This window comes from Culex quinquefasciatus, chromosome 1 (assembly GCF_015732765.1).
Source record: "Culex quinquefasciatus strain JHB chromosome 1, VPISU_Cqui_1.0_pri_paternal, whole genome shotgun sequence".
Classification (NCBI taxonomy): Eukaryota; Metazoa; Arthropoda; class Insecta; order Diptera; family Culicidae; genus Culex; species Culex quinquefasciatus.
Window position 1 is genome coordinate 9241002 of NC_051861.1, and position 26569 is coordinate 9267570.

Here is a 26569-nt window from a genome sequence, read left to right on the forward strand (position 1 = left end):
CCAGTATCAAAAACCATGAATTTTGATACCCATATTGCCCAAATCTGTATGGTTCCGTAAATGTCCTCCCGGGAGAACCTTCCCTCAGGGCAATGGCCACTCCGGGTGTGGCCAATCCTGTCAAAATAAACATTTTCATTACCAGTATCAAAAACCATGAATTTTGATACCCATATTGCCCAAATCTATATGGTTACGTAAATGTCCTCTCGGGAGAACCTTCCATCAGAGCAATGGCCTCTCCGGGTGTGGCCAATCCTGTCAAAATGGCCATTTTCATTACCAGTATCAAAAACCATGAATTTTGATACCCATATTGCTCAAATCTGTATGGTTCCGTAAATGTCCTCCCGGGAGAACCTTCCCTCAGGGCAATGGCCACTCCGGGTGTGGCCAATCCTGTCAAAATAAACATTTTCATTACCAGTATCAAAAACCATGAATTTTGATTCCCATATTGCCCAAATCTGTATGGTTCCGTAAAAGTCCTCTCGGGAGAACCTTCCATCAGGGCAATGGCCACTCCGGGTGTGGCCAATCCTGTCAAAATGGCCATTTTCATTACCAGTATCAAAAACCATGAATTTTGATACCCATATTGCCCAAATCTGTATGGTTCCGTAAAAGTCCTCTCGGGAGAACCTTCCATAAGGGCAATGGCCACTCCGGGTGTGGCCAATCCTGTCAAAATGGCCATTTTCATTACCAGTATCAAAAACCATGAATTTTGATACCCATATTGCTCAAATCTGTATGGTTCCGTAAATGTCCTCCCGGGAGAACCTTCCCTCAGGGCAATGGCCACTCCGGGTGTGGCCAATCCTGTCAAAATGGCCATTTTCATTACCAGTATCAAAAACCATGAATTTTGATACCCATATTGCCCAAATCTGTATGGTTCCGTAAATGTCCTCCCGGGAGAACCTTCCCTCAGGGCAATGGCCACTCCGGGTGTGGCCAATCCTGTCAAAATGGCCATTTTCATTACCAGTATCAAAAACCATGAATTTTGATACCCATATTGCCCAAATCTGTATGGTTCCGTAAATGTCCTCCCGGGAGAAACCTCCCCTCAGGGCAATGGCCACTCCGGGTGTGGCCAATCCTGTCAAAATAAACATTTTCATTACCAGTATCAAAAACCATGAATTTTGATTCCCATATTGCCCAAATCTGTATGGTTCCGTAAAAGTCCTCTCGGGAGAACCTTCCATAAGGGCAATGGCCACTCCGGGTGTGGCCAATCCTGTCAAAATGGCCATTTTCATTACCAGTATCAAAAACCATGAATTTTGATACCCATATTGCCCAAATCTGTATGGTTCCGTAAATGTCCTCCCGGGAGAACCTTCCCTCAGGGCAATGGCCACTCCGGGTGTGGCCAATCCTGTCAAAATAAACATTTTCATTACCAGTATCAAAAACCATGAATTTTGATACCCATATTGCCCAAATCTGTATGGTTACGTAAATGTCCTCTCGGGAGAACCTTCCATCAGAGCAATGGCCTCTCCGGGTGTGGCCAATCCTGTCAAAATAAACATTTTCATTACCAGTATCAAAAACCATGAATTTTGATACCCATATTGCCCAAATCTATATGGTTACGTAAATGTCCTCTCGGGAGAACCTTCCATCAGGGCAATGGCCTCTCCGGGTGTGGCCAATCCTGTCAAAATGGCCATTTTCATTACCAGTATCAAAAACCATGAATTTTGATTCCCATATTGCCCAAATCTGTATGGTTCCGTAAAAGTCCTCTCGGGAGAACCTTCCATCAGGGCAATGGCCACTCCGGGTGTGGCCAATCCTGTCAAAATGGCCATTTTCATTACCAGTATCAAAAACCATGAATTTTGATACTCATATTGCCCAAATCTGTATGGTTCCGTAAATGTCCTCCCGGGAGAACCTTCCCTCAGGGCAATGGCCACTCCGGGTGTGGCCAATCCTGTCAAAATAAACATTTTCATTACCAGTATCAAAATAGTAGTTTATGCAACAAGTTGCAAAAAGAGGATTTTTTCAGCTTAAGTCGTACATTTATCCAACGAGGTTCACCGAGTTGGATAAATACGACGAGTGCTGAAAAAATCAAGTTTTGCAACGAGTTCCATACAAATTTTTTTGCAATTTCAAAAAACTCCCATTTAGTGAAATTTTAAGTCGAATTTTCATGTATTTTGTCAATAAATCGTTTAAATCAAAAAAATGTTGAAAAGTGTTACTTTTCGAAACAAGTGCTGAAAAGTTCAACTTTTCAGCACCCATTTCAGTGCTGAAAAGTAGAACTTTTCAGCATTTATTTTGAAAAGTGTTGCTATTCGATTCTATTATTTTTGGTACAGAAAAGTAGGCTATTTCGTCGTTCAAGAATGACAGGAAAAGTAAGTAGTTTCACGACGGAATTGCAAAAACCATGAATTTTGATACCCATATTGCCCAAATCTGTATGGTTACGTAAATGTCCTCTCGGGAGAACCTTCCCTCAGGGCAATGGCCACTCCGGGTGTGGCCAATCCTGTCAAAATAAACATTTTCATTACCAGTATCAAAAACCATGAATTTTGATACCCATATTGCCCAAATCTATATGGTTACGTAAATGTCCTCTCGGGAGAACCTTCCATCAGGGCAATGGCCTCTCCGGGTGTGGCCAATCCTGTCAAAATGGCCATTTTCATTACCAGTATCAAAAACCATGAATTTTGATACCCATATTGCCCAAATCTGTATGGTTCCGTAAATGTCCTCCCGGGAGAACCTTCCCTCAGGGCAATGGCCACTCCGGGTGTGGCCAATCCTGTCAAAATAAACATTTTCATTACCAGTATCAAAAACCATGAATTTTGATACCCATATTGCCCAAATCTGTATGGTTACGTAAATGTCCTCTCGGGAGAACCTTCCCTCAGGGCAATGGCCACTCCGGGTGTGGCCAATCCTGTCAAAATAAACATTTTCATTACCAGTATCAAAAACCATGAATTTTGATACCCATATTGCCCAAATCTATATGGTTACGTAAATGTCCTCTCGGGAGAACCTTCCATCAGGGCAATGGCCTCTCCGGGTGTGGCCAATCCTGTCAAAATGGCCATTTTCATTACCAGTATCAAAAACCATGAATTTTGATACCCATATTGCCCAAATCTGTATGGTTCCGTAAATGTCCTCCCGGGAGAACCTTCCCTCAGGGCAATGGCCACTCCGGGTGTGGCCAATCCTGTCAAAATAAACATTTTCATTACCAGTATCAAAAACCATGAATTTTGATACCCATATTGCCCAAATCTGTATGGTTACGTAAATGTCCTCTCGGGAGAACCTTCCCTCAGGGCAATGGCCACTCCGGGTGTGGCCAATCCTGTCAAAATAAACATTTTCATTACCAGTATCAAAAACCATGAATTTTGATACCCATATTGCCCAAATCTATATGGTTACGTAAATGTCCTCTCGGGAGAACCTTCCATCAGGGCAATGGCCTCTCCGGGTGTGGCCAATCCTGTCAAAATGGCCATTTTCATTACCAGTATCAAAAACCATGAATTTTGATACCCATATTGCTCAAATCTGTATGGTTCCGTAAATGTCCTCCCGGGAGAACCTTCCCTCAGGGCAATGGCCACTCCGGGTGTGGCCAATCCTGTCAAAATGGCCATTTTCATTACCAGTATCAAAAACCATGAATTTTGATACCCATATTGCCCAAATCTGTATGGTTCCGTAAAAGTCCTCTCGGGAGAACCTTCCATCAGGGCAATGGCCACTCCGGGTGTGGCCAATCCTGTCAAAATTGCCATTTTTATCACCAGTATCAAAAACCATGAATTTTGATACGCATTTTGCCCCAAGTCGTATGGTTCCGTAAATGTCCTCCCGGTAGAACCTTCCCTGAGGGCAATGGCCACTCCGGGTGTGGCCAATCCTGCCAAAATGGCCATGTTCATTACCAGTATCAAAAACCATGAATTTTGATACCCATATTGCCCAAATCTGTATGGTTCCGTAAATTTCCTCCCGGGAGAACCTTCCCTCAGGGCACTGGCCACTCCGGGTGTGGCCGATACTCTACCAATTTGTTCCCAATCATTTCGGTATTCCGGTGACCGCTCTGGCAACCGTCAATAACTTCTTGGACCTCCTCTCAAGTTCGTTCACCACCTGTTTCTTTCAACGTGTGCGTGTGTGTGTGAGCAATAAAATCCCAACGTAAGGTCTGTCTTTGATGAAAGTCTGATGGACACTAAATCCTCCAGAGGCTAACTTTTAGCTTAAATAGTTGGCACGGCATCCACGCAACAGAAACAGAATGTCACGCCGAGGGCATGCGACGGTAACGCTACATTTTCGAAAAATTTTGCATTGACACCGCAGATAGAGCTTTAAGACAAAGTCCTTTGTCAAAACAGACCTCGGATTCGTCATCAGGGACATAAGTTACCCCTAAGGACAAAGTTTCACGCAAATCGAAGATGGGTCGGGGCAACTTTTCCCGATTTCGTGTGAGTTGGTAGAGAATTACCCAATTAAAAAAACAGTTTTAATGAAAAAAAATATATTTTTTGGAGATGTCTCCCCATCCTTGCATTTTGCGTGAGTCTTTTTGTAACATCTTTACCAATTTCCTCAAAAATTTTGAACGAAAAAAAAATCCGGACATCACCCGTTAAATTTAACTTTTAAACTTAAAAATTGAAAAACCTAATGGAAAAATTTAAAACCTAATTCTTTAGTGTACTTTTTCAGAAAGCCCGTCCACTTTCCTACAAGTTTCTCTCAGACCACTTTTTGATACGATGCAACGGCTTTGAGGTACAGAAATTTTTAATTTTTAAATTACAAAAATATTCAAATAACTTACGCCCTTCTCGAATGTCATTCTCGAGTGAAACTGGCTCCAAATATACAAAAATGGCTTATATAAGCCTAGGATAACATGTCTCATTGAAATCGGAGAGGGTCGGGTACAAAAGTACCAGAAAAAATCCCGATTTGAGCCGGAATTGCTCATGTTTAAAACAATGCTTAAAATAGTTGTGTAAGGGGTAACATACATGTAGAAAAGCACAAAATTTCACATTACAGATTTTAAAATTGAAAAACACAAAAATATTTTTAAACTTTTTCAAAATCAAATCTCAATTTTTGGGTCCATTTGGTCAAAGCAATCGTTTTTTGTAACTGATAACTTCAAATTAGCTTTATCTCGGCAATGAAACAACCAAATGTCTTCAAATTGAAATGTTTTGCTATAAGATGAAAGTGTATATTTGAATGCCCTGAAAACAGATTGAAAAAAAGTTGAAGTACGTCCTCTGACCTTTTCGACCATTTGACCATGTATGTAACCACTTAAGCAAATTTTATGGTTGTCCAACCATCAATTTTCGTTTTTAAACATTGTTGAGCTATTTTTGAGAATTAGCCAAAAAAGTTTACAAAATCTTGCCGTTTCAAATTTTATAAAAAAATAATGTGAATTGAAAACGAGGTAATTTGAAATTTTCATTTGTACAAATAAGGATTTTTTACTACATTTATCTATAAAATTAACTGTTAAAATAAGTTATTTAGAGATACTGTTAATTTCAAAATGAGTTCCCTGTTTAAATTTTCTTCATCTTTTTTTCAATTAATAAACTCTATTTATGAAATATTTTTGAATCTAGCACTAGACCTTACTGGAGATATCTGTACCACATTCAGGTACTCACCCTTTGTGTTTAGGCAATACTTAAAGCAAGCATCCGTTAAGGAGAGAAAAAAATAACTTTTATGGCTGATTTGGTCGGCCAGACCCAGTCTCAAAAACATCGTTAAGTTGCCCACCCGGCAGGCTAAAAACTGCTTTGTGATTGGATGATTGACGTCAAACTATGGCTTTTTTTTTTGGCAAATTCATGAGTTTATTTTTAAGACGAGTTTTTCAAAGTTATTAATTTTAAAACAACTATAAAAGTTGAAGTTCAGTACCGAAATGCCGTCAAGGAATGACGCAGGACTACGCACCAGACAACTCAACGTTCCACCCCACGTCCTTCAAACGCTCCACTAGAGATGGCTTTTTCGTTGCCCCGTCGTCAAGGACAGCATCAGCTCCCTTCTTCGAAGCTCCCTTCAAAGCTCTCGGTAGAAGACGGGAAAATTCTGGGGTGTGGTCTGAGAAGGGGCACGATACTGACTACTTGAATTTTCCGAGTAACTCTTCGGACGAGAGAGACGCCTTCGGGGGGGCAACGAAACTGCCGACGCAGGACGTGTTTTGCTTTAATTAGGATTTCATTTGAATATTACTTGGGTGGGGTCGAGATTAGGGGAAATTTGAGGGTGGTTATCTTTTATGTTACAGTTATAAAAGCTGGAGGGTAACATTGAAGTTAATAGTAGAAGAAAACGTTGTTTGCTAAGACAATATTGATACAATACATAATTTTCAACATTATGAATAAAATAAAAGATGAAATGAATGAAATTGAAACATTCAACAACAAATTTGAGTTCAAAATTTGCAACATTTTCCACATTTCAGAAGCCAACAGCAGCTCAAAACGTGAGCAAGTTACCAAAAGGCTAAAATTTGCACACTTAGTAAACAGGAAGCTTTTCATTTTACTTTATTTTTGCTCCGTTGACGAACTTCCGGACAGTTTTTGGACAATAAAAAGCTTGATGACGGGCCCTTCTCAGTTTGTGCTTATTTTTTTACTGTCCTGCTAATTAGTTGATGATGAATGAAGCAAATCTGCCGACGGAAAGGCAAGCAAGAAGGATGTTGGTTTAGGTTAAGATGTGACATCCTTTTAGCACCGCAGACGGGTTTAAGGAACAGAATGTGGTAATTTTGAGACTTGCCAAAAAAAAGGATGTGGTGGCAATCGACGCTTTTTGCGATGAATAAATTTCACAAATTGAACAAGTATAATTTAGTTCCTTTTCGTTCCAAAATGATTTCACTGCAATTATTAATCCATCTGTCATGACGGCTTTGATGACTCAAATATGCTTGCTAACTAATCTGTCTGAAAATCCTATTTTGAGTGATTTGGCGAATGGTCACAAAACCATCCCCGGAAGCTTAATTTGCTTTCAATTTTTTACCACTATCAAATTGAAAGTAACATTTCAAAAAGTCTAAATTATTAAAAAAAAATAAGAACCAACATGAGATTAATCAAATTCTTAAAGCATTTCTAACAAAAGCCAATCATTAAAGTCAGTTAAATTGAAACCAGATTTGAATTCTTCAAACATTTATTACTAACAAGCCCTTTTGAAACCTTTCATCCCTCGCTAGACCTATTCTATTATTATCGTCCCGCGGCGACTCTCCGCTAATGACAATGATTATCACTTGCCAGATGGTGTCCCGGAAACGATTGCCACGTGTTCTATACGTGCGATGTATGTGTGTGTGTATGAATTTGTACTATAGTTGATGACAAAAGTTTTACGTCCCTCCCCCCTCTTCTGGGGAGTGTCACATAATCGTTCAATTGAACACACGGTGAAAGGCATCATCGCCGTGAAGCTATGCTCCCCAATGAGGGAAAGGGAAGAGCAATTATTGTGGCACTTAATCCTAACCGGATGGGAGAAGGGGAAGGGATAGACATTCCGCGGAATTTCTTCCTGAAGTTGACTCGAACAAACGATTTCAGCGTCATTTTAATATTAGTTTAAACGATCAGAATAATAAAAATAATATTTTCAATCAGAAATAGACAGGAAAATCGTGATGAAAAAAATATATATTTATTTTCTTAAATACAGCTGAAAAAAATAAACAAAAGAAAAACAATATAATGATACAAATTTCTTTAAAGTCAAAAAAGTTGAGACGCAAGTACTAACCATAAATAATAGTTTAAGCAACAAGTTGCAAAAAGAAGTTTTATCAGCACGAGTTGTACAACTCGGTAAACCGAGTTGGATAAATACGACGAGTGCTGAAAAAATCAAGTTTTGCATCAAGTTGCTTAGGGGAAAGTGGGGCAAATGTAACAAGCTAAGGAAATGCTCGTTATAACCCATCAAAAACGTTAAAAAATCTGTCGAATTTTTCTATAATCATCTTATTCTAGGTCTTGACTAAGACTTTGATAGAACAAATCCTGTTTTTCAATGTAAAAAAAATGATTTTAAAATTGTTGATTTAACGTACGTTCTACTCAACTAGTGGGGAACAATGCATGAAACAACATGTCAATTTGTTAACAATTTAACTGTTATCACTTAGATATATCAGATTAGAATGTATTTTAAACGTTTCATTCAATTTTAAATTCAATAATAATATTTTACTAATAATTTGGTCGCTTTTACGAAAAAAAAAATAACACTTAGATGATAAATAATAAAATTTCATAATATCACAATATTTGAAATAGACAATTTTTAAACAATTGTTCATCAGTTTTTAAGTACTTGCCCCATCTGGACAAGATTTTTTAAAAGCTCTCTACAAAAATAACCAAAAGTTAAATCTGATCTAGGAAAAACAGCATTTTGATAAAACGAACCCTAAGCCTTATTTTGTACTTTCCAATTATTATAAGAAAACAAAGGGTTTGAAAAAACTTCATTGAATCTTATGCCCCGTGGCGTTTACGTCGTTTTGGCGGTTATGTGGTAGTAGAATCAGCTAATTGCATTGCTAGCAACAAGTCTTCATACTGGAAATAATTAAAATTGTAAAAATTACGACCGTACGAGCGATTATTCCTCTTGCCCCGCCTTCCCCTACAACAGCTTTTGCAATTCCGAAAAACGATTCTTGAATGGAATTGTATGTCTAACATTCATGTGTTTAGTAAATTCGCCGTTCAAAACAAAAAATATTGATAAATGTTACTTTTCGATACAAGTGTTGAAAAGTAGAACTTTTCAGCACTGGTTTTGAAAGGTATTATTTTATTTTTGGTAGGGAAAAGTAGGCCGTTACGATTCTCCAGAAGGACAGGAAAAGTTGAAAGTTTCACAGCGGAGCTGCAAAAATTATTTTTAAGGGGTTACATACACGTAGACAATCACAAAATTTTATATTACAGATTATTTGATAAATCCACTCAAAACATGATTTTGAATCACTCCTGAAAGTTTTATGAAGATATTTAATGATTAAACTGAGTAAGAGACGATTTAAGTTCAAAATTTTGCCATGCGCAAAGCGGGCAGTCTAACTTTGTTGGCGTTTTTCACTAAACCCCAAGTTGATTTACGGGTGCCACGATATCTCGAGATGGGATGGACCAAATTGGCTGAAATTTTAGGTAAAGACTCTCAAGATGTATCCCGTATGCATAACGAAGCTCAATTTTTAAAATAAGCTTTTTAAAAAAATACAAAAATCAAAAACAAACGGTTTATTAATTTGAAAACACACAAAAATATTTTTATCTTTTTTTATTATAAACTTTTTGAAAATCGGGCTTCGTCATGCACACGGAATCGGTTTAACGAGTATTCGCCAAAATTTTGAGCCGATTTGGTCAAGACTGTGTTGAGATATCATGGCACCCGTTTTTTGAAACTGCTAACTTAAAATTGCTATATCTCGGCAACGATGCAACCAAATATCTTCAAATTGGTTTTGAAAGTAGGTGAAAATGTATATTTTAATGACATGAAAAAAGAATTTAAATAAAGTTGAGGTGTGTGCTCATACTAACCTCTGACTTTTTTGCCAATATACATGTATGTAACCCCTTTACAACTAAGCTCAAACACAGTGCAGTTTATTGCCATACTGTTCGAATGCAAATGAAACTTTTAGGCTCTAGTTAAATGCAAAGTGGTTCGCATACCTGCAAATTTAATTCAAACGGATGTGCGACATAAGGTCGAATGCCAATAGGTCGAAATGCATAAGGTCGAAAGTGGACAAAACGTAGAAAGGACAAAAGGTCGAATGAGAAAAAATTAAACAAATAAGTATAGTTATAAACTTCAAAAAAATCATTAAAAAAATATTTTCTTACAAACAAATCTGATTTTTTCTGTGAATTTATCCTTGGTTTATCCATCCTTTGAGCAATGATTTTTTTTGTAAAGAAACAGAATAACTTCCAGACCATTTTGAGAAGATTGACATTCTTTCAATGGACAATTCTTACAAAATAAGTAAATAAATATTTTGGAAGATTATTTTTATTTTTAAGTACAACCAATTCTCGATTGCCAAAATATTTTTGTGAGTTTTTCCATTCTATCAAATATGAAAAGTTCTTCAAAAAAAAATTCGACTTCTTAAATACTTTTTAAGTTTTATTTTATGTTCAAAAAACTATTCTGGACTGTCGTAATGGTTTTGTGATTTAAAAAAAAATCGTTGGAATATTTCAAAGACATTTCAATTCTTCCAAATTTAAATAGTTAAGAAAAATGAAAAAGTCTTGCTTCCTGAATATTGTTGCAGGTTTCATATTTTTTTTCAATCAATCTTTCATGGTCACAATAGATCCTAAATCTGACTTCAAAAACATAACTGTTTACATAAAAAAAATCGATCGAATTTATTTATATTTTTAAAGATAAACTCCCCCTTTTAAATAATAACTTAGTGATATTAATTAAAAACGTTTAAATCACCTTTACTAAGCTGCTTTGGGACCATCCATAAACCACATGGACACTTTTTTGGGAATCTGTTACCCCCTTCGTAGACAATTGTCCATACAAAAATCTTTTTGTATGGATCGTGGACAATCGCCATACCGCCCCCTGAAGTGTCCACGTGGTTTATGGATGGTCCCTTTGCAATATTGGTGTATTTAGGCTCATATCAAAAGTTTTGTTTTGTTAAAATGTATTTTTTTAATTCGACCATTTGCCCTTTCGACCTTTTGTCTATTCGACCATTTGTCCATTCGACCGTATGTCTTTCGACCTTTTGTCATACATTCGTTCTGTTTCGGTGGAGTTGCTGGAAGGCAGTTGGACTAACAATCCAAAGGTCGTCAGTTCGAATCCTGTGGTGGATGGAAGCTAACGTGTAAAAAAAAGGTTGCCTCAACAATCCAGCCTCCGGACACCTAGTTTCGAGTAGGAATCTCTCTCATACGCAGTTAATTGATAACAAATGCTATAAATGTGCCAAAACTATACAAATTTAATTCACATTTTCGGTCATTTTTCTTAAATTTATTGCCCCATTCAAGCCTTTGGACTCTAAGGTGCGAGCAGCGAGGATCGTTTATATTTTCTCTCTGAATCAAAATGGATAGTGCTTGCATTATATTTTATTTTTTTAATTATTGTTTTTTTTTATATCTACCGACAATGTTAATATTTTTTTCTGTTTACATTCTGAATCGAAACTTATTTTATTGTTTTTAAACTTTAAAAAAGGTTTCTATTTCAACTGATAATGTTTAAAATATAATTTACGTTCAATATTTTTGAGACGTTTTTTATATGGTTGAAATTATTGTTTTAATAAATATTTTTTTAATTTGTTAATAATTTTTTGGGTAAAAAATCCTATTCTTTGAAGTTCTTGAAAAGTCGGAAATTTGAAAATGGAATTTGAGGGGCCACTTTGTCTCTCTTTTTCCTTTGAGTAATATTGATTAAAATGAAAACAATTTTCCAGAAAATTTGTTGAAGAGACATCATATCATAAGAGATTGGTAAAGAAACTTTTTAAAATGTTTCATTTCTGAATTTAAAATTTTTAATCTTAAAAAAATAGAAAAAATACAATTTTGCTCAAGCCAACCCAACAACCCACCTTTACATGAGCTTCACACGATCTAAACAATCGCCAAAAATCCATTTGCAACCAATTTTTGGTCTTTAAAAAGAATTGGAAAGAAGAACTCTCAAAATTTAAGGGTTGTCAGTATGTCTTGTTTTATTTGACTTTGCCAATGTTTTTAAAAATGTCATTTTTAAGAGGTCAAATCTGCTTGTGTTTTTTTTCTAACATTTTCTTGTATGAGCGAGTCCACGAGCAAAGCATACCCATCTCGCATCGACCTCACCAATCTGCCTGAAATTTTCAGGCAGTTAAAAAAAATTAAGAAGCTACTTTTTTTCTGGTGTCATCTAGTATCCTTGGAAACGAACTTGATTTTTAATAAATGTGAATCGAAGATTTTTTTAACTTTCATTTTTAAAAGGGTTAAAATGAATGATAATAAACATTTTTATGCATGTTTCTATTGTGAAATTGTCTCAGGAACACGAATATGATGAAATTATCACCGGAAAATTTGTTCTAAGGGGTCCCCCGAGCAAAAATTTACAATCAAAAAAATCACTAAAAGTAAAAGTGTCTATTTAATATGTTAAACTGCTTTACCCAAAGCGTTCTCAGTCTCAGATGGTAGTCCCAGATGTCCCCTACAAGCTGCAGTTCGAACCGAGTTGATATCTGGATGGAACACTTTTTTATTTGAGTTTGAAAATTATGCTATTTTTTCACTAAAATGTCAATAACTCCTTTTAGATTTAACCAATTGGGATGTTTCTCCCTGCATTTTGTTGCTTTTTTTAAGCCCTTTCAGATGCATTTTAAATTTTGAAATTAAATTGAATTTTGCCTGAGTTATAGCCTTTTTAAAATTTTTGACGTTTTTGAACCTTCAAACTTTGTGTTCCGATTTGCCCCACTTCCCGTTGACCTAGAGTGCTCATATTTTGGCCAGATGCTAGTTTCATATGTACAAACAACCCCTGAAAATTTCAGGCAGATTGGTGAGGTCCAAACGACGTCCCATACAAAGGGGTATGCCCTGTTCGTGGACTCGCTCTTAAGTAACTAGAAGTATGCAGTTATTTTCGTAGTGTCTCAATTTAATTGATAATGGTGTCATTATAAATGTGAAAAACAAAAAATTGAAAATGGTTTAATACTACCAAAAACAAAGGTAAACTAAACAAGATAAATGCAAATAAAATACTAAAAATAAAACAGAGAAAACTAAAACAAAAGAAGTGAACTTTTTCGTAGAACAAAAGTTGCTTAAAGGAGACATTTTGAACACAAAACACTGCTCAAAGATAGTGTATGGTATTAATGTTTCAGCTACTTGTTGTAACTACTTTTCAAAAGCATTATTTTAACTATAAAAGAATTTAATGATAAACTGTTGCGTGAACATTCCGAATAAGAAAAAAAAACACTATAAAAACATAATAAAGTTAAAAAAAGGGTCATTCTTTGAGCACTATATTCAAAGTTGCCACCTTAGTTCAATAAAACATATGAAATATGAGGAAAATATATCAAACTGGTAATGTAAAGCTTTTTAAAAAAATGTGTTTTTTTAGGTCTAAAAATTTGCCGAGTAAAAAAATTTCCCTCTCAAGATACAAATTATCAAATATCCTCATAAAACTTTTGTATGAACAGCCCACAAATTTTTAAAGATGTATGAAACGATAAACTTATCATTAAAGATGGTTTTTTGTCCTCAAGAAATCAATAAACAAAGTTTCATCCAATTCAAACAATACAAAATTTAAGATAGGGTAAAAAATGTAAAATGCTAGTGAACTGAACATGAATTCCATTTCCATAGAATAATGTAGGTGCCTGGTACTTGACAATATTTTTTTTATTTAACCAAGTACTGGGCGGCCACATCAAACCGTTAAATCAATCCTGGTCAACCTGAACAGTGTTGCATTGAGAATAGCAACTTTATTTCTAGTTTTCAAAATTAGAAGATCAAGGCAAGGAAGTCCACCAAAAAGCATTCCGTTTCGTCACTCGAGATTTATAGAAAATATATAGCAAGAAGTTCCACTGAAAAAAATGTAGATGGAAATTGAGAATTCCATGTCAATCAATCTGTTCTTTCTGAAACAAGTTAGAAATTGTTAAAAAAAAGGTGCAGGTGGTTATGTTACACATGACCAGTATGACAAAGAACTTTGCAAGATGATTGTTGAAATTTTCGATAAGAATGTCCGGTCCAAATTTCCCCATGATTCCCTTATAATTACATAAGACAACTCTTTTGTGAATAGTTTTAAGACATAATATCAACGTCCTATCGAACTAAGGGGACGGAAATTGCAAATGGAGCTGCAATAGAAATCAAGGTGAAATCAATCGACTTTCCTCACCACTCGAAAGTTATCAAGATGCGGAAATGTTTTTGCAAGGCTGTTGCAAGCAATTGGCGGCAGCAAAGTAAATTTGAACAGGAAACATTAAAACTGCTCTTTCAAGGGCTTTAATTGAATTCGAAATAGTTATTCTATATTTCCAGAAACAGAATTTCGCCGCGGCACAATAAAAAGGCAATCGCAGTAATCGATTTATTACTTCCTGCGTAAAATAAGCGATTTATTTGAACTGCGTAACTTCAGATAATGGTCAGATGCATGTGCAGTATCAAAACCATAAAGTTTGATACCCATATTGCCCTAACTCTTATGGTTCGGCAAATGTCCCCTCAGCGGAACATCCGCGGCCTCCGGCCACTCCAGATTGTGGCCAATACTTCCGAAATTTAAAATTTCATGTCCAGTATCAAAAACCATAAAGTTTGATACCCATATTGCCCCAACTCTTTGGTTCGGCAAATGTCCCCTTCGGAACAACCGCGGAGCCTCCGGCCACTCCGGATTGCGGTCACGACTGCCGAAATGTTAAATTTCATGTCCAGTATCAAAACCATAAACTTTATCGCAACCACAACCAACTTGACCCAAAGGGAACTGGTTCTCGATCAACACGGAGACCCTTCTTGATGCCGTTAACCGGAGCCTTCCGGGATCAGCAGCTTGACCACATCGGTCCCTAACGTTCTTCCTTGATGGCCTGCAGCGACAATCCGTCCCGTTCCTGCGACGGCCCGAGCCATTTCGGCGACCTCTCCACGTCGTTGACCGGGGAAATTTCTGCTGTCCCTTCTGATTCTGCAACTGCCACTCGATGTTGACTCCTCGGCTGTCAGAAAATTATGAGCTTGAGTGGAGATGATTTTAGATACATCAATCTCACGTCTCTCGGAGAGGATGATCGGAAAAGGTTTGTTCAACCAATCAGCGTGAAGGAAAAGGAGGAAGTCTGCGAAGAGGGAAATCGCCACGTAACGATTTCGCTCCGCAAAAATTGGGTTCCGATCTTTTTATTCATTCTCTTTACACATACTACACACCACCTAGAGCACCAAACAGTGCGTTGCAAGTGTATTTGTAGCAAAAAAGCGCCATCGACTGTGGATTTGCTCGTGTGTGTGTGTGTGTGTGTGTGTGTGTGTGTGTGTGTGTGTGTAGTAAACCACACTAAAATTGTGTTCGCGGAACCACACTAATATCGAAAATCGATTTTCCCCAAGATCGATCGGATGAGCAAACTCGTGAAGGGTAGTTGCACGGCAGAAACCAGGCGCACACAAATGAAGCTCCCAGCCCGCGTTTGTGTGTATGCGTTGATAATTTGGTGCTCTTTCAAGCCCCAAACTTGCCACTCGATTTCCCTTCCGCACACACAAACACTCACTACCGTACCCAACCAGATTTTTAAAGAATACTCAGGTGAATTGGCCCTGAAAAGGGCCATTTTAACGTCTTATGACGATGATAAAACCATGCGATGATGACACTCCAAGTTGCCGGCAATTTTCCTCCCGCGCCTGCTCTGCCTCTCTTTCCAATTTTTCAATTCTCTCCTTCCTCTCGGCGGCTCTGCTGTGCTGCTGCTGCTTCTCGATCCTCCTCGTGCAAAGCTTCGGACTCGTTTGAGCTTCAACCGGCGGCACGGCGCTCTTTATAACCTCGCTTGGCTGTGACGGCTCGACGCTTTCGAAGCAGTGGCAGAGAGCAAAATTTGCTAAGTGCTAGATACTTGAATCTGATTAATGTGTTCGGGAAAGGTTGCGCTCAACCAATCAGCGACCGGGATTTTCCCGGTCTGAATTTTTATTTTTCATCTTAACTTTTGAGTACTTTAACAAAGTTTTATCAACTTTGTGAGGTAGTCTACTTGCAATTTAAGACTTCCCCTTTCGTTTGGTGGATAAAGCATGCAGATTGCTTGAATTGGGTGGAAGATATAAGCGTTTAAACGATTACACAAATCGTTACACTTTCGCTTCGCGAAATTTTGGATTGACACCCGTAGACAGTGCCCTTAGGACAAAGTTCTTTGTCAAAAAGTTGTCCCAATTTACCACATGTGTCACCAATTGCCTTGACTATGCTTATAAACAGTCCAAACTCAATCCATCACCAGCTGATTCCACCTCAAAATATCGGAAACAATAACAAAGCACGGCACGAATTTGCAGACAACTAAATATAAGCGCCAATCGTGCACCACCTGCTGCTACTAATTTTGCGGGAATTCCAGGTCATCACCAGGACACCAGAAATTGCCACTTCCCGCACCGTGGCGTGGAATCGCACATGCGAAACATCAATAATAGTCATTTCCAGGAGGCAGCCCACTTCCTGGTTGGCCGTGGGACTCCCCCGACGACCGAACAAGCACAACCTTGTGTGATGTGATGTGCGACATTTTCCCACTTTAATTAAAACATGACCGTAGTCTACCATCAGGCTCAAACTTGCTCGAATTCCCGTTTCTCGACCAGGGACGACGAGTGCTTCGTTTGATGAATGTTGTACATTTGTGGCAGGAATTTGTCTCAGTCAGTGGTGGTCGTCTTCTGCACGGTTTTGAAGATCGGAACCGACCTGATGGAAGGAAGTGCGAGCTTTGAGTGTGTCACTGAATGACATTGAGGGTACATTTTGTGTGAGAAACACGTGCCACCATAGTTCATTATGCATTGGAATATTCCCACATGTTGCTTCTATAATGCCACAAATGCATTTATTTACAAAATTGGAATCATTCATCTCATGAGAGCAATAATTACATGTCATCTCAATCAATTTCCTTAAGCTGTAATGTTACCCTTAAGGATATTCTACGACGCAAGAAAAAGGAAACCCATTAAAAACGACTCAGCGTTACCGTGTGCACGCTCATTGTTCAAACAATTCACCACTTCCATGATTGTCACGCGAGTGTTTGCCATGTTCATTAACAACGAAACGAGCCATATCTTTTTCATGTGCACGTGAAAAATTAAATGTGTAGAGCGTGTATGAGTGACGCGGGGCTTACGCGGAAAGACAATGAATCATGACACAGGCAGTTTGCTGCAGCATCAATCACACACATACTTCCCCCCCCCCCCCCCACAACCCCCCCTTGCACGAAACGTTAAATAGATAAAATTCGTGATATTGTCTGTCACGAAGCGCGTACACCACACCGCGTCTTCCGGGAACAAGGACAAAGACTCGTCGACATGAAAGGTGGAAAAGGCTTTTCCGTGCCGTGAAAGATGCTTTAGGCGAAATGAAATTTGAAATTTTCTTGGAGACAACAAAAATTGCATTAATGATGAAATAATATTCAAACTTTAGCCAATAATTACATCTTATCAGCAATTAATCATAAATGTTTGCGCAGATTGTGTTTCCAATTAATCACATTTAAAAGAAATATTCACCGATAATCGCCGCACCGTACTGAGTATAAACGTAAGCTAATAGAATACTGTTGATTCAAAGCATATCGACAAACACTTCAAACGTACCGGGCTAATTAATCTGTTCGGTTGTGCAACAGTGAGCGAGCCGCCCCCCGGGCGCAGCACACACGTTTATTTATTGGAGTTTTGAAATGTTGCTCGATAAACACCAACCCAGCAAAGCGAAAACGTTTACATGAAGAATTACAACCGCTATCGCGCAAATAGTGCATACCTTCGGGCGCTGCAGATTGCGCCTTGCGGTATGCAATTGCGTTATCAAATTGAATTGTTTTTTTTTGTGTTGTCAAAGTTGTTGTTTCGTTGATGTGGCAAAGTTATTGGTTAAACGGAATGTTATACCGATGCTGGTGGAAATAAAAATATTTAAGATTTTTTTTATAGTTAATATTTTTCCTTTTTCAATCTACAATACAGTCATCCCACATGTTCAGAACACCCACGAATTCGGAACACTGTTGTGATAATTTGTCAATAGAATGCCTAATGCAGCTTTTCAGTCACCCCTCCTACTTTTAGGTCCTTCATTTGGACATCCTTTTGCTATTTAACTCGAAAAAGTAGTACTTTTTGAACATAAAACTTCATTTCAAGACTATTTTGTCCAGAGCAGCAATGCACTGCCTCCAAATTACCTGTTCCATATTTGGGGGGTGTTACTGTGCCTCCCACAATTATGGGCCGCCTGAATTTAACTGATATTTTCACACACAAAAAGACACTTCCCCTAATAGTCATTTCCCCGAATTCCATTTACCCGAATTTCACATTTCCCCTACTCGTCCACATCCCCGAAAGTCATTTTCCCGAATAGTCCACAATCCCGAATGCCACTTACCCGATTAGTCATATCCCTGAATAGTCATTTACCTGAATGCCATTTCCTCGAACGCGTTCGGGGAAATAGCATTTTATAAGAAAAAAAATGATGGCAATTTTTTTCACATCAAACCACATATAATATTTCTTGAAAGGTTGGTATTGACCTTGAATGATCAACTGTCTTTTTGGATTCACTCAGAACAGACGTAGAATTTTAGGGGGGAAAGAGTGTTGAAAGGTTTGGTACTATTCATTAATATACAATGAATATTGTTACAGACTTTTTGTTATATATTCTCAAACCAAATACTTTTTAATTATAGACATGATAATAATAATGCAATAGAAGTTTTGTTATTTTTTATGATTCAGAAAACATACCGTGCGATTTTCGTAGTACAGAACCCCGTTCACACTGATCATTTTATTCACATTGCTAGTTTTGGATTTGGCGAAAAGTATAATCAACAAAAACTTTAAATAAAATTTTTACCAGCCTGAACCTATTTGTTCGATTTTTGGGTTCTTGAACACACAACAACTCGATTATCCGAAGGCCTCGGAAAAATTTCACTTCGGATAATCGAACTTCGGATAATCGAAACTTCGGATAATCGAGTCTGCACTGTAATTGGGTCATAAAATTAAGCTGATATTAGTGTTGACAATGATAAAGCTTATTTTTAAAGTACAATGACTCTTTTAACGACCGCAATGAATTTAACAAGGATTTTTAATTCAATTTTTAAAAAAACCACTTCCCGGCCCTTCTTGGCAGAAAAGCTCCTACTTGACAGCTCGTTCCAAGGGGACCATATTTGATCCATCGAAAAAATGTTGTCTTGTTAATAATTTTTTTTTGCATAAATAAAAAAATGTCATCAGAAATGGTTTTTAATCGTGTATCTTATCGTTGTTCAAAAAAATTAACAAAGGGCTTTACTACCCAATTTACAACATTTAATCAACAGAATACCCAAAAAAGCTGTTTGTTCGGTAAAATTGAGAGAGAACATAACTGTTAGTCATGGAAAAAGGCTTAAGCGAAAATAAAGATTAGGGAATATGAAAATTCGGGAAAATTTAAATTTAAATAAACGGCAATTAGCGTAAGTGTCACATCGGGGAAATGGCATTCGGGGAAATGGCCGATTAGGGGAAATAGCATTCGGGGATATAGCCGATTAGGGGAAATGATATTCGGGGAAATGGCATTCGGGGATGTGGCTGATTAGGGGAAGTGGTATTCGGGGATGTGGCCAATTAGGGGAAATGATTTTCGGGGAAATGGCATTAGGGGAAATGTCATTCGGGGAAATGAGCTAGACCCGTGTATATGGAGCCAATTGTACTCGAAAATGACATTTGGGAAGGGCGTAAGTATTTTGAATATTTTTTTGTATTTTGTAATTTAAAAATAACTATAACTCAAAGCCATTGCATTGTATCAAAAAGTGGTCAAAGTCAAACTTGTAGAAAACTGAACGGGCTTTTTTTAAAAAAAAGCACTGATAGAAAAATACACGAAATCAAGTCTGTCATTTAGAAATTGCTACAAACCATCAAAAAACCTATTTTTTCGACATTTATATTTTTGAAACCGCTGTATCTTCACAAAGATTGGACATAGGACAATGATCCTATGTAGACTTTTATGTAAAATTGTCTGGAAAATCGATTGTCACTATCGGTTTTTGAAAATTTTGACGTTAAGACCACTTTTCAAAAAAAAAAACAGTTTTAGTAAATGATTTTTATATTTTTTGTTTTAGGAGAGACATACCATCCTGCATTTGCGTGAGTGTTTTTTTTTACATTTTTGGGTATTTCCTCAAAAATTTTGAACAAAAAAAAATCGTGACATTTCCTAAAATTTGACTTAAAACTTAAATTTTTTTAAATCTCATGGAATTGGCGTGTTTTTTCATTCAGTGTATTTTTCAGAAAGCCCGTCCGATTTCCTACAAATTTGTCTTGGACCACTTTTTGAATCGATGCAACGGCTTTAAGTTACAGTAATTTTTAAATTACAAAATACAAAAATATTCATTTACTTACGCCCTTCTCAAATGTCCTTTTCGAGTACAATGGGCTCCATATACACAAAAATGGCTTATATATACCTAGGATAACATGTCTAAAAAGTTTCATTGAAATCGGAGAGAGTTGTGTACAAAAGTACCAGAAATATTCCTGATTTGAGCTGGAATTGGTCCATTATGAAGCATGAAGTTATTTCACTGGGTACCTTACAATCCAGAAACTTCGATACAAACAAATATTTTGTAGAAAGTATTCAGGATTATTTTCCATGTAATATCTAACTTAACGTAGCGCGCACAACATTGAAACAAATATTAAAAATTTGAGGAAACCTTTCCCAACATATTAAAAATTTCCCAGAAATTTTGCCATTTCAACAGCTAAACGGTTTTTGTTTGTTACAAACTTCTCATGAACTTACAGTTCGTGCTCCAGACAACATTTTTACCCAAGACTGTATTGAGATTCGACTGCACTGAAGAATGTTACAGTATTTATGATATTGCCCCTCTAAAATCCGACTTTTTTTTCAAACTCAACTGGCAGCACTTGAACAAGAAAATTGGTAATGTAGCCAGTTGAGCATGCAAATAAATGGTGGAGTTTTTAAGGGGCGATTTTAGAAGGGTTACATATAAAAATAATCACCACTAGGGTGACAAGAACCATTGTTTTTTTTTGGAAAATCTAAAGAGATATCCCCTGGCTCGATTCTTTAGGCAATTATAAGTAACTGTGCCAATTTTGAGCCAAATCGGTTAAGGTTAAGGGGTTACATACATGTAAATCGACAAAACAGTCAAAGGTTGGTGTCAGCACACACTTAGTTTTATTTATATTCTGTTTTCAGAGCATTAAAATATGTATTTTCATCTATTATCAAAACAAATTTGAAGACATTTGGCTGTATCATTTCCGAGATAAAGCTATTTGAAATTAGCAGTTTCAAAAAACGGGTGCCACGATATCTCAACACTCCCTTGACCAAATCGGCTCAAAATTTTGGTGAAGTCTCGCATGTGTGCATGACGAAGGCCGAATTTCAAAAAGTTTATTTTAAAAAAAGATAAAAATATTTTTGTGTTTTTCATATAAAAAATCGTCAATTTTTGATTTTTGTATTTTTTAAAAAAGCAAAATTTTAAAATCAGGCTTCGTCATGCACACGGGATATATCTTGAGAGTCTTCACCCAGAATTTCAGCCAATTTGGTCCATCCCATCTCGAGATATCGTGGCACCCGTAAATCAACTCGGTGTTTTGAGAAAAACGCTCAGAAAGTTTGACAGTCCGCTTCGCGCACGGCAAAATGTTGAGCTTAAAAACGTCTCTAACTCTGTTTAATCATGAAATATCTTCATGAAACTTTCAGGAGTGATTGAAAAATATCTTTTTAGTGGATTCAATAAATTTTCTGTAATATGAAATTTTGCGATTTTCTACATGTATGTAACCCTTTAAGGGGCCACTTTTATCGCTGAAATTTATATGGCGAAAATCAATAAAATGTATGGGGAAAAACATCACATCAGTATTTTTCTGCCAGGTAGAGCGGTTCTCTTTCAAAATTTCCCAAGGGTGAGATTCTTGTAGAAAATTTAATTTCCTACAACTTTGTCGAAGGGTGCAAGAAGATCAGAGTTATTAGTATGGCTAGTGATCTTTTACATTTTGTTGGTCTGAATCTGTTCTAACCGAAACAAACCAGAAAAATCTAAATATTGTGGTTAAAACTTGGTTAAAACGGCTGTCCCAATTCGTCCCATGTGTCCCGATTGACCCCAGTTTATGGTAATTTAAGAAATATTGTTTACAGGAAAGTTACTGGAAAAGTTATCAGTTGTTGAAGACACAAAATGTAACCCCCTGATTCAAAAATTAAAATCATTACAAAGTACTGAACAATCTTTTTCACAACATGTATTATATTTTAAACCAGGTTAAATAAAAAAAATCATTTATAAGCCCAACATTCATTTTTTATACTTTCCCCGTGTTTTATGCATTTTGTTATTTTTTTTTGTTAAACTTGTTAAATGTTAAATTTGAAGAAAACAATTTTTTTTTGCAAAAAAAAACGCTTTCTGCGGATTTTGGAATAAACTCTAACTAGCTACAAAAATTTTTAACGTACACGGAGAAAAAGAGCTCCCAAAACAAACGGTTTTGGAAATCGTACCATGGGATTTGAACACTTTGTTCGTGGTTCCCTTTTTCATGAACGCTTGTTCACGATTGTGGGAACTCTTTTTTCTCTGTGTAGTGGAATGCATTTTAAATTTATTTCAGCTAATTGCATTTAAATTTCCATTTAAATTTTGAATTTTCTTCAATTTTTATTTTTCCCGTAATTTTTCGGGCCAATTTCGAAGGATTTTAACATTTAAAAATATTTGTACAAGACTTATCAGCATTTCGTGAATATTGTAATAAGCAATATCTTCAAACAATTGTTCCAAAATACCTGTTGAATATCTTGTGGATTGTATGAAAATAAAAATAATGTTTAAATTGGACAATAAATTATTTCGAATTTCACAGCTTTTCACGGTATTTACCAAATTTCAGGGCCAAGGGCAAATTTCGCGACAGAGGGTATCCCTGATGTCGATTTTTTTATTGCCACCCTAATCACCACCCAATTCTGTACAGCTAGAAGTGTTTTGAAAATTCTCATTCATTAAATTATGTTTGTTTTTGTTCATATATCTCAGAGCAGTTTTCAAAAAGGACTGAAGGTTATCCGGCCATTTGAAAGAACCGTTCCAAGATTGAGTGATTTTTGAACTTGGTTAATTGTAGTATTAATTTTGTTTTTGTGAAATGAAAATGTAATTTCAGATATTTCAATGCTTATAAAATAAGGCAAAATTTGTCAAAATTGTCCCACGGTGTACTCTTTCAAGTACTTCAGGATAAAGAGTAGGTTTTTCGAGAAATTTTGAGAGCTACTTCGTCATATTTTGTGATTAGATCTATTGCAACTTTCTCTTCAACATACACTAAAATTACGCTATAAGTGAATGATTTTCTGAGCAAAATAAAAAAAATGTCACAAAAAAAGTTTCACAACTGATCATAAAGATACATTAAAGTAATATCGGAACACTAATATGAGCTTTTCAAAATGCTAAGCTAGGAAAATTTTACCAAAAGCCAATTTAATGGAACATTTGTAATTCGCAGAATATTTTCTCTAAATAAAAAATCAGCAATTCTAGAGTTTTTTTTATTTTCTTTTTATAAGGTCCTATGAGGTATTGTATTTTACATCTTCATAGGACGATTAAATTTCGTAGATATAAGTTTGAGTGCGCTCCCCATTCAGTAATATAGAGACCGCCAAGACCTATGGATTTGAAGCGAACCTTCTCGTTTTAAGTTTGCTTTTAATATTTTTAGAAATTTCAATACAAAAATAAAAAAATACTCAATTTTTTTAAATATCCTTTCCATCAAAATTTAGAAAAGGGGCGAAAAAGCCCTTCAAAAGTGCCGCTCATTTTAATGAGCTATCAAAAATGAGGGGCTCCTAAAAAGACCGGGTTTGCCCACTTCTTGTTTCAATAGAAAAAAAATGACAAACAATGCATTGAGTCGATAAGTATACATGAAGGTGGGTCTAGGAGCTAGAAAGTTCCTTTTCCGAGTGATTTTATAGCCTCTCCTCAGTGAGGAAGGCAAAAAGTTTGTAAAAATCACCTCTAGTAGCAAAAACTTGAAGTTTCAACCATTACTATAAAGGCCTACATAATTCCCATTCAAACCGATTTAAATCCGCTGCCTCCGCACCAAAACCACTAAGCCTTTCGAAATTACCCACGTGTGGGTGTGTACATGGTGTATACACAATAGCTCTGTAAGCTTTGGTACGAGCTTCTTTTTTTTCGCGGTGAATCCCAAACATGCATAAATCCCACACGAACACAAACTGCCAACGCCAGTTCTCCCAACCCCCAGTTCCAGTTCGGAAATCGATGCAGTGTTGGGGTGGGGGTTGAACATGTTTATCAGAATTTATAACTCCTGTGTTGAGCGAAACTTTACCGCTTAATTTGAAAAAAGCTGCTCCTGGCTGCGTTGTTTCCGGAATCCGTGTATTTGTGTGGCCTTTCTGCGCTTTTGTTTGGCGGTGGCCTTTTGTGTCGATTTCCGGACCTAGGATGATGTTGGTATTCCGTGTTTATTTCTTCGAAACAAAAGTTTTGCCGTTCAACTGCTCCAGCAAAATCCCATGACTGGACACTTTGTGGCGCAAAAACTCTTCCAAGAACTTGGTCACGTTTCGGCAAACTCTTCAAGGACGATGAGTTCTTCGTTGGTTGCACACAAACACACACGCACACTTTCGGCTTTCGCCACACAATCAATTTTCATCACACTTTTTAGCACACTTGGCGAGTTGCCGAATCACGGCTAAATTAATTTTGCGAGATGTCAACTCCCTCTTCGTGGCGCAGCTGAGCTTTTGTTTTTGTTTGGTGCAGCCTTTGCTGGTCTTGTAATCCTCGTTTACTGTAGCTTAACCTCGTTGCACACAAAGCCCTTAGCACACTGAGCTGAAGTTCACCGTACGATGCCTGTATCGACACAGAACAACCGATGCACCATTAAGCCCCATCGACTGTATCGTACTCTGGACCCATCGTATCGTACACCATCACGACGACCATCACTCTTGCACGGGCTCACTCAGTCGTCAACAAGCCGATTTCCACCACACTGCTGTCACGGGGCTCAGGGCCCAACCCTAACCTCCGTCACAGGCCCTGCGATTGGCCATCGTCGTGCAAGTGTAGCAGCATCCATCCACCAGGTCAACCCTTCAACCTGACCGGGACCAGAAACACCGACGTCATCGATTTAATAACCATTCTTCTTGGCCGCGACGACGACGACGACGACGACCTTCCTCTCCGGACTCTTCACAGCATCCTCATCCGCTCAGGATGGGCGCGCTTCGCACGAGGGGACAAAAAATGAACCATAAAAACACTCCCTCCGCGATTCACTCGGTTTCCAGAAGATCGCAACTTCCCGAAATCTAGATCCTCGACCGCGGTCACTCTCGTCCCGGATCAATCCCGCCGCGAAAAAATCCGTAAAATCCGCGCGCGATCACAAAAAAAACACCTCCTCACCTATCGAAACTACACCACGGTTCGAGCGCCCGAAAAATCCCGAAAAAAAACCCGCCAACGCATCCGACGGGCATAGATGTCACGCTGAAACTGCCGTGACCAGGACGAACCCCACCGTACCGGAACCGTCGCCCGACAAAAAGAAACCCGAAGAGCGCTCTCTCCCTCTCTCGCATCGCTCCGGAAGCTCACGCTCACCAACCATCAGCTGACGACGGACGGGGGCCTCTACTGTGCAGAACCAACCTGCACCGACTTGTCCACCTGTCCAACAACACCCGGAGAGGGCGCTGTCAGCGAGCCTTCGCTCCCGAAAGTAGGCAACGCACTCTCGCGCGTGAGCGCTTCCGCTCTCTCTCTTTTCACAACTCTCTGAGAGGTTCTGCTGAAAAGGACATGCGCAGTTGGCGCGGGTGAGAGTGAAGGAATTCAGCAGCAGCCGGAACGGCGAGGTCGTAGCTGTCACTCTGTGCAGCCCGAGGAAGGGTTTTGTAATGGATTGTTTTGTAAGGATGGGGGGCCGAGGGGGGGGGGAGGCATTTTTTGTCTGCTGGAAAACGTGTGGTTGAGCGACACTAGCGCCGCGTACGGGTTCAAGCGAGAGTTGTCGGTTGCGGATGAGTGCGCTGAGCGGTGAGAGACTGTGGGGGTGAGTGCTCATCAGCTGACGGTGAGTGAATGAGACGGGTATTGGATGTAGAAGTCGAATTGACGCAAATAAAAAGTAATAAAAATTATCAAATATTCAAATATCTGAAAAACAGATTTATTTTACAAATTTTGGACAATCGTTGGTATTTTATTTGATGAGAAATTTTATGAGGTTATGAGGTTTCGTTACAATGTATAGAAAATATTGGAAAAATGCTACCCGAGACTAGGAAGCGAGGCGGTACAAAATCTTTAAAAATGATACATCGTTTGAGGATGCCAACTAACCTTCAAATTAATTTATTTTGAATTTTGTATGGTTTAATTACGGTTTTAAAAAATATTCAACCAAAGTTAGATAGTTGTTATCATTTATTCAATATT

The 26569-nt window shown here is 37.7% G+C and overlaps 1 long non-coding RNA gene across 1 annotated transcript in view; it reads right to left on the reverse strand.

Moving 5' to 3' along the window:
• LOC119765319 overlaps nucleotides 1-25611 on the reverse strand; it is a 96617-nt gene extending 71006 nt beyond the window's left edge. The window contains exon 1 of the long non-coding RNA XR_005276642.1: nucleotides 24441-25611. This is a non-coding gene — a long non-coding RNA (uncharacterized LOC119765319). The remainder of the gene's footprint in view (nucleotides 1-24440) is intronic.
• Between the last annotated feature and the right edge of the window lie 958 nt (nucleotides 25612-26569).